Source organism: Paramisgurnus dabryanus, chromosome 1 (assembly GCF_030506205.2).
Source record: "Paramisgurnus dabryanus chromosome 1, PD_genome_1.1, whole genome shotgun sequence".
NCBI classification, from domain to species: domain Eukaryota; kingdom Metazoa; phylum Chordata; class Actinopteri; order Cypriniformes; family Cobitidae; genus Paramisgurnus; species Paramisgurnus dabryanus.
Genome location: NC_133337.1, coordinates 42,046,646 through 42,055,809, shown reverse-complemented (window position 1 = coordinate 42,055,809; position 9,164 = coordinate 42,046,646). Strand labels below are relative to the sequence as shown.

The 9,164-nt window shown below is 34.1% G+C and overlaps 1 long non-coding RNA gene across 1 annotated transcript; it reads left to right on the top strand.

Annotated features, from left to right (window-relative positions):
- The first annotated feature begins 7,605 nt into the window (after nucleotides 1-7,605).
- On the top strand, nucleotides 7,606-9,164 carry LOC141282985 (uncharacterized). Its single transcript, XR_012337921.1, has 3 exons — nucleotides 7,606-7,939; nucleotides 8,196-8,318; nucleotides 8,967-9,164. It is a non-coding gene; the product is annotated as an uncharacterized lncRNA (long non-coding RNA).

The window sequence follows — 9,164 nt, the reverse complement described above, 5'->3', positions numbered from 1 at the left end:
CGGTGACGTCATTTAATCGAACGAGCCGTGCGCCCGGCGCGTCGTCGCTGCGTAGGGCTTTGCGCAGAGAGTGACGTGAATATCCAACGCCCTTGTTTGTGTGGTTTTGTAACTTACAATGATAGTATACTGTAAATTCATAATGTGTGGGATATTTCAGACACATATATCTAAATATCTCTAAGTTGTGACACATAAGACATTTTCTGGTGCTTTAAATCTTTTTTTTATGAATCCTTAATTTCTTTTTCTTCAATTCTTCAAATTTCAGTGCATTTCACAAATTTCCAAAACATTTTCAATAAATAAAATTTTATTTTTGTCATAAAAAGTTTATATGATTGCACAATTACGTTTTTTCTAACTAATCTCTGATATTTCAGCATTCACCTTCACATCAAAAGATTCAAAAGGTTATGAGAAAAATAGCCCATGTGTTTATGTATTAATTTAAAATAAATAATTTTTTGCAATTTTATTTATAATTTAAAAATAAATAAAGGCCTGTCCACAAATGCATTTTTTTTAAATCATTTGATCTTTTAAGATTTTTTTTTTAACCTTCAATATGGTGAAAAATTAACAAAATGCCAACAAAATGAACAAAAATGTTTCACAAATTTCCAAAACATTTACAATAAATACAATTTTATGTTTGTCATAAAAAGTTTATATGATTGCACAATTACGTTTTTTTTTTCTAACTTATCGCTGATATTTCAGCATTCACCTTCACATCAAAATATTTAAAAGGTCATGAGAAAAATAGCTTGTGTTTATTAATTAATTTAAAATAAATATATATTTTGCCATTTTATTTATTCATGTTTTTATCCTGCTTAATTATAAAAAATAAAAAAATCCTTTTTTTTCTAACTTATCACTGATATTTCAGCATTCACCTTCACATCAAAAGATTTAAAAGGTCATGAGAAAAATAGCCTGTGTTTATTTATTAATTTAAAATAATATTTTTTGCAATTTTATTTATAATTTAAAAATAAATAAAGGCCTGTACACAAATGCATTTTTTTTTTAATCATTTGATCTTTTAAGATATATTTTTTTTAAACTTCAATATGGTGAAAAATTTACAAAATGCCAACAAAATGAACAAAAATGTTTCACAAATTTCCAAAACATTTACAATAAATACAATTTTATTTTTGTCATAAAAAGTTTATATGATTGCACAATAACGTTTTTTTTTCTAACTTTTTTTAAAACTTTCAGCATTCACCTTTACATCGAAAGATTTAAAAGGTCATGAGAAAAAATAGCCTGTGTTTATTTATTAATTTAAAATAAATATATTTTTGCCATTTTATTTATTCATGTTTTTTTCCTGCTTAATTATAAAAAATAAATAAATAAAAAGGTGTGGACAGGATAAGTGACAGGTAAAAGTGTGATCTATCTATCTATCTATCTATCTATCTATCTATCTATCTATCTATCTATCTATCTATCTATCTATCTATCTATCTATCTATCTATCTATCTATCTATCTATCTATCATTCATTCAATTTTCTCAATTTTTTTAAGTGATAGATAGATAGATAGATAGATAGATAGATAGATAGATAGATAGATAGATAGATAGATAGATAGATAGATAGATAGATAGATAATAAATAAATTAAATAAATTGACTGCAATCACTTACCTTAAAAAATTGAGTAAATTGCATTAATCATTTTTTTCAGTGTAGACAGATAGATATAGATAGACACACAGTATATATAGGCCTGTTCTGTACACAAAAGCAAAGTTTTTTTAAGAATCCTGTCATCTTTTAAGATATTAAAATTTTTTGAAACAAACAAAACAAAATGAACAAAATGGCAACAAAAAGAACAAAAATGCCCCCGAAAGGCTTGGTGCTGACAACAATTTATTGGTAATGTCATAGCATAGACTACTATATGTCATTATTCTGTGTTAAAAAGTTTTTGATTGATGACACTGTACACTGAACAGTATGAGAGTTGTGCCATAGGTTCACCACATGGAGGAGCCACTACATTAGGTTATGTTCAATTGATCTTCTTTAGGCCTATACATAATATACACAGTTATCATTATATACAATATATATCATTATATAACGTAAAGTAGAATAAGAAAACCATGCATGTTTTTCTTTAATTGATAACATTTGTTTCATTGTCCTGCAAACTGATATCTTCACATGCTGATATAAGCTAACAATATGAGGCATGTTATTGTTTATCATTTAACAATATAAACGTACTCTCTTACTGCTATTCATAAAAATCAACTTTTTTTTTTGCAGATGCCAATGATGTTTTCAAACACATGCATTATGTAAGAAGTAAATTCCACTGTCTTTTCAGTCCATTGAAACGGAACATAAATAGCACAGTGAGTTATATCAAAATGAATAATTTATCTGTTTGCAAGACTCGTGTGGATTGAACAGATGTCTGTAAATCAATGTTAAACAGTAAGCAGCACAGAACAATGTTAGAATAACAACAGAGACATCGTGTAATAGAGAGTCATTACTATCAGCCATTACCACAACATGAACCCATCATCATACATCACTGCTAATGAGAAATAAAATAGATGGGCAGTGATTTATACACCAGATGAGCGCTTCTTACACTACAGATGAACTCTACCACTTAATAAATGTATTAATTGATCATTTATAAATTAGATACTTTCCAGCAGTAATTGTGTGAAGTGAAAACTGTTAATATTATTCCTGTTTTAAAAAGATTAGGTTATCTTTATACATCATTCGTTCTTCACAATTAAAACTGAATAGAGATAGGGGATAAATCATCATAAATATTCATTTGTAAACCTGAATATTTTTTATTATATAAAAAATAAAAATGACCCAACAGTATTGAAAGATGACACCCGTCCTTGCAAGGACTTCAGATTACACTGAACTACATTCTGATATAATTTTTTAATTCTGAATTGTGGTGTTTTATATTTATTCTGCATTGTGTCCTGAAAAGCTGTTCTGCAACAGTGCAGCATTTCCCCAATGAAAAGACCAGCTAAAACCAGCCTAAGCTGGTTGGCATTTTTTAGCTGGTCACCCAGTCTGGTTTTAGCTGGTTAAGCAGGCTGGTTTTATAGTGATTTTTGACACTTTTAAGCTGGTCTTAGCTATCTGTTTCCGCTTCTGAAAAATCCAGCAAAGATCAGCATAAGCTGGTAGCTGGTTTTAGCTGGTTTAAGGTGGCAGTAGCTGGTCCTTCCAGCCTGGCAAAGCTGGTCAAGCTGGTGGGTCAGCTGGTCTTCCAGCCTGACCAGCTAAGTCCAGCTAGACCATCTTAAAAGGTGACCAAAACACAGCTTGACCAGGTTAAAAAGTGACCAAAACACATCTAGACCTGCTTGTTACACCTGCAATACCAGCTAAAACCAAGCCGGGAGACCAGCTTAAACCAGCTCACCATCTTATGCTGGTCTTAGCTGGATTTTTCGGTAGGGACCAGCTTGACCTGGAAGCTTGACCAGCTGGTTCTGGTCTTACCTGGTTTAAGATAGAAGTAGCTGGTTTAAGATTCTGATTTAAGTCCTCCCAGCATGGCAAAGCTGGTTAAAATGGTCAAGCTGGTCTTTCAGCCTGGTCAAAGTGGGACAGTTGGTTTTAGCTGGTAAGTCAGCTGGTCTCCCAGCCAAAAAGTAGCTAAAACCCATCTAAACACCAGCCTGCTACAACCAGTTAAAACCAGGCTGGGAGGCTATCTAAAACCAGCCAAGCAGCTTAGGCTGGTTTTAGGTGTCTTTTCAGTAGGGTTGTGACCCTGTCTTTGAAATCAGGCGAAAGTCTCCTAATCTAGTGATGAGATTAATGTATCACATTTTGATTTCAATCATAAATTTCATAATTTAATCTTTGACATGACCTTACCCAAAATTATATTTCTTTACATTATGTTGGATGATTTTATGTAGAAATAAAATGGGTTTTTACAGGCAGAGTCGCATTTAGGACACTTTTTAGGCAGCTTGTAACTGTTCTCAATATAAGTATCAGGTTGATTTTCACCCAAATGAATCACAAAAATCAATAAAAAAACTCATTACCCTACTGAAAAATCCAGCAAAGACCAGCATCAACTGGTGGCAGTAGCTGGTTTAAGCTGGTCCTCCCAGCCTGGCAAAGCTGGTGAGTCAGCTGGTCTTCCGGCCTGACCAGCTAAGTCCAGCTAGACCATCTTAAAAATTGATCAAAACACAGCTAGACCAGCTAAAACCAAGCTGGGAGACCAGCTTAAACCAGCTCACCAGCTTATGCTGGTCTTAGTTGGATTTTCCAGTAGGGTATGCTTTAGCACCCTACAAAAGGGATTGATCATCACCAACCCATTATTTTCCACATTAGCATCTCTTCATTTTTATAATGTGTAATAGCAGTAAAGACCAGCAGATGGCAGACTTCACATATGCATGGACCCTTGCTCTATTTAATGGGCTCCAACTCAAGCCAACATAATTTAAATGTAGTTATGCACTGTTGATCCCCATCCAAACACTATTATGTTCATAATTCATGTCTACCCTAGCGGCTATATAAACATCTACAGTAATTGAAGGGTATGAGTTGGTTATTTAACAGCGTGATTTACCACACTATCTTACACACGGCGAGCTGTTTCTCTGCTGATAGGCAGGCGCGGCATATGGTTGTTTTGGTTATTTAACATAAAGAAAAGCCGTAATCATCTACTGTATGCTCCATACGCAGAAATCTTCTCATGGTTACAGTTTGATAAATATTGGCACTTTACTTTACAGTATACAATAAAACAGACCAATGCAAAACCAGGTGAAAGGCACAGATAAACGGGACCTATAGATGTTTGTGCTTACAAATGCACAGATAAGAGATGTCTGGGGAGAAGAAAGTGGAAAATGCAATTACAAGGGATTGTTTCAGTGTCTCTTAATGAAACCGACAGCATGGAAATGAAAGGCAGACTGTGTCAGTAGTCGGTCTGGGGAATAACACAAGCTTTTAAGTGCAATAAACAAAATTAGCTTGGAAATTGCACAGGCAAGAGGAAGAAAAGCTCACTTTCATCTCATTCACCTCAAATATTACGCCTTTATTTCTTCTTCTTCATCTCCATAATCTGTCTAAAATGTAAATGTCACTTTTCGTACTGAAGATGTGTCATTTGTCATAATACTACAGACATTAGATGGGATGTGGTTGCTTATCCACTTTAAGCTCTTATACAGACATTTCTTTAATAGGCTTATGCCAACAGAGTCTCTTTACTGCTGTCATTGGATCGTCCTCTTGCTCAGCATTATTACTTTATATTTGTAACAGCTGTTTATGTTATTCATAAGCTTAGACACCAAATCAACAAGATTTTAATATTAAAGGGGCACAAATTAGAAAACGGGTGATAAAGAAGTAATTCGAGGTAAATGCGATTTACTACAGACGAATGTATATTTATTCTTTAGCAAAAACGAAACCGTTTCAATGTAATAAAATGATTTTTGAGAAGGTTACTCGGGTGCCAAAGTGATGGAAGACTCTGAATAACCTCTTTGAGTTTCTGCATGAAACACTTCTTCCAGTAACTCCATCATATGAGAAAAGGTTTTGATACACTTGAAATGAATATTGATGTGCTTTGAGTGCATAAGCATGATATCCGAGACTGGTTTAAAGGGTATTAGGTTGAGATATCAGCATGCAAGGCATGTTTCTACTCTAAATAAAACATAAAAATCTGAATTGTTGTGTTTGCTTTATTTTGTCATGCTCCATGATATTCATTATAAAATATAATCTGTATAGCTCATTACACTCTACACAAAAATAAAGGTGCTTCATGATGCCACAGAAAAGCTTTAACATCTGAAAAAAGAGTACAAATTAATTATTACTTAAATATTTGACTGAATGGTTCTTTAAAGAACCAAAATTGGTTCTTCTATGGCATTGCTGTGAAGAACCATTTTTTAAATGTACCATCTTTGGTCCTCTGAAGTAAAAGTGTGCATATAGACTGACATCTTTGCAATTTAAGGACATTTAAAAAGCTAAGATGTCATTAGATTATAATTGTTGATGCATTAAAGGTGGCAAAGAATGCATTTTAATAATCTGTTAAATTGATCTCTGATATCTACATGGAAGGTTTGTGGCTTATCCAGAGATGGTTTTACATGTCCATTTACAACCCTAAGATTTGCCTTATAGAATAAAATGGTTTATTATTACCTTATTTGGTCATGAATAATAATGTAGAGCTCTGCTCTGATTGGCTGTTCCAGAGAGCAGCTCCTTTGTGTGTGTGTGTGTGTAAGCAGATCTTATATGTTTGAGTCTGTATCTGACGAAAATACAGAATTTGAGCAATAATCAATTATTTGGAGATTGTTAATGGACGTTTGTGGTACGTTTGTGTTTTTTTTTTTTTTCAGTATGAACCTGCAAAACGAGACTGTCTTCAAAAATAACGACCTCATAGGTCATTTGTGCAAGCACCTTATTACGATGTTTAGTGACGTATTAAGGGTTTAGTGTCCATAGTGGCAGTAGCTTATACAACCTGTTGTTACGTTTTAATGTTTTTCCCTTATACATCAGATTAGACACATTTAATTTTATGAATTTGTAAATGTAAAAACGGTTTCATAAACATTTATGGTTTTAAAGATATTTTGGAACATCTAACCCCACCCTCACCCTTACCCTAAACCCAACCACTTCTCAATCATATAAAACACAACACGCAAGTAAAAGTACAGTCACAGGTATTTATTGCATAAAACAGAATAAAAGTATTACAAACCAAATCTTGCGAACTGAAGCCATACGATTACTTTATATGAAGAACTCAAAATGCACAGTCAGATCTCAACCAAACATAAACCAGCATGACGTAGTCGGTCACAAGAGCCAATAACGCTTCACATTCTTAGCTAACGTAATGATGCCATCAATCATGAGACACACGAGAGCCAATGCCTTTTCACAATCTTAAATGAAGTATCATCGCTTCTTCTGGTGGCAGTTTTTGAATCAGTAAACACCTGATCTGCTATTACAGCAGATTGTCATCACACTTGGAATATTTTCAACCCTGTATCACATGAAATACGTTCGGAGGAAACTATTTTGCAAATCGCAATTACGTTACATGCCAACATATAGAGGGGTTGCAAGTTTACAAACATTGCAGGGTGCGCGCGCAACCAAGGGGCAGAAAGACCGATTGGTGAGCTGATCTGCTACTGCAACAACCTTAATTATTGAAGCGTTCTTTAATGTTTGTACATAAATAAGACTTGATTTTAGTTGTATCTGTTTTTCTGTCTTTATTTTTGCAGTGTTACTGTGATACATGTATGAATTATAATTTTATAATTATAATGCTAGTAACGTAATAGTCGCATCTACTGGTATGTTAACATCAGGCACCCAGCACTGACTCTGTTGGTACTATTTTCCACGCAAAAATTCCTTGGCATTTTGACTTACAGACACCGCTACTAGCATACAACACAATGCACGTCTCTTCTTTCTGCCCCTCGGTTGCGCGCGCAACCAGTTAGTGACGTCGCCGTGCAACCCGTCTATAAGCAGTGCTATTACGTTGGTCCTTAACCTAATATAAGCAGTGCTATTACGTTGGTCCTTAACCTAATATAGCCAATTTATTGCAGTGCTATTACGTTTGTCCTGAACATATACATCCAAAGCATAGATTAAATCGTACTATACCATACGATACTGTTCATCGCATTCAAGAAGCGTGACCCGTAGCCAGAAAAAAAACTCTGGGTGTGCGTCATAAAATATGTGTGTGTCACAGGCAAGAAAACCAGAAACGCTGAGGAATTCAGGTGCTGTAAATCCGGTGGACAGGACTCATCTCCTTATAGATCAAGATAATTTATAACAGATAGTTGACATGGTAAGCAAGTTAATATTTTTTAATAAAAAACGAAATAAGACGAATAGCATACATTATTGTTGTTGCGGTGTGTCACGTGACAATCATGACCGTCGCCATGGACACAAGGGGTCGGATATTTAGAGTTAAATATTTTTAACTTACGCGTGAAATGGTTGATTTTAAAATATATATATTCTAAGTAAACAACAACAGCCCAGGTTTAGTAAACATTTTTTTATTGAAACTATAAATAAATATTCTGCATCCATTTTAGGTGTGCCACTGTGGGTGGCTCCCGCACACCCGTGGCTACGCCCCTGCCGTGACCCAAATCTCGTTCGCACATCATCGCGATGTTTATCATCTATTTACAAACGTAGCCAGTCGCCACATCTCTGTGAGTATACCATTAAATTTCTGTTTGTTCGATATTAAATTCATTATATGTTTTTTATTAATCCAGATCGGCTTCTAAATGTTGTCTGAATTGTATTGGTCATCTATATTACATTCTTTTTGTTCAAAATAGTGATTAGCGCGTGATTAAAAGTCACGTTATGTTTGTTACCATTAACATAACGTGACAGATCCTCGATCATTTTATTATATTCATATTTTTGGAATTAACTACCAATGTACTTCTACTGTGGTATTTTGTGTTTATAGTACACAAATCGTACCATGTTTCTACCGCAGTTAGTTTACTTCTACTGTGGTATTTTGTAGTACAGTAAGTTAACAGCAAACCATATGCTTTTACCACAGTAGTTCAGCCTTTTTATGCATAGTAAAAAACAATAACAACAACACCATGCTTTTAATACATTTGATGTACAATTCAGAAATCTTTAGACATTCAGATTCTTCTTTTTTGGTCAGTTTTAATCTATTGCCGTTTTATTTATTTATTTATCTTATTATATAGTCTTATGATAGTGGGCAGATCTTGGGGTTTGTTGTAAATAGTTATACACATACAATGTTTAGTAAAAAAAGAATTAAAATAAATCCAAAGTTTGTAATTCACAATTTTTTTGTCTTGCAGTTTCTTCACATACATCTCATACTCCTCCATCTACACGCTCCACAACATTTAAACCAATGGCTTTTTTAAGAGCCATCACTTGCAAAAGCTCTCCTACTCACTCACTCACTTACTCACTCTCCAACTCACTCACTCTCCAACTCACTCACTCACTCACTCACTCACTCACTCTCCAACTCACTCACTCACTCACTCTCC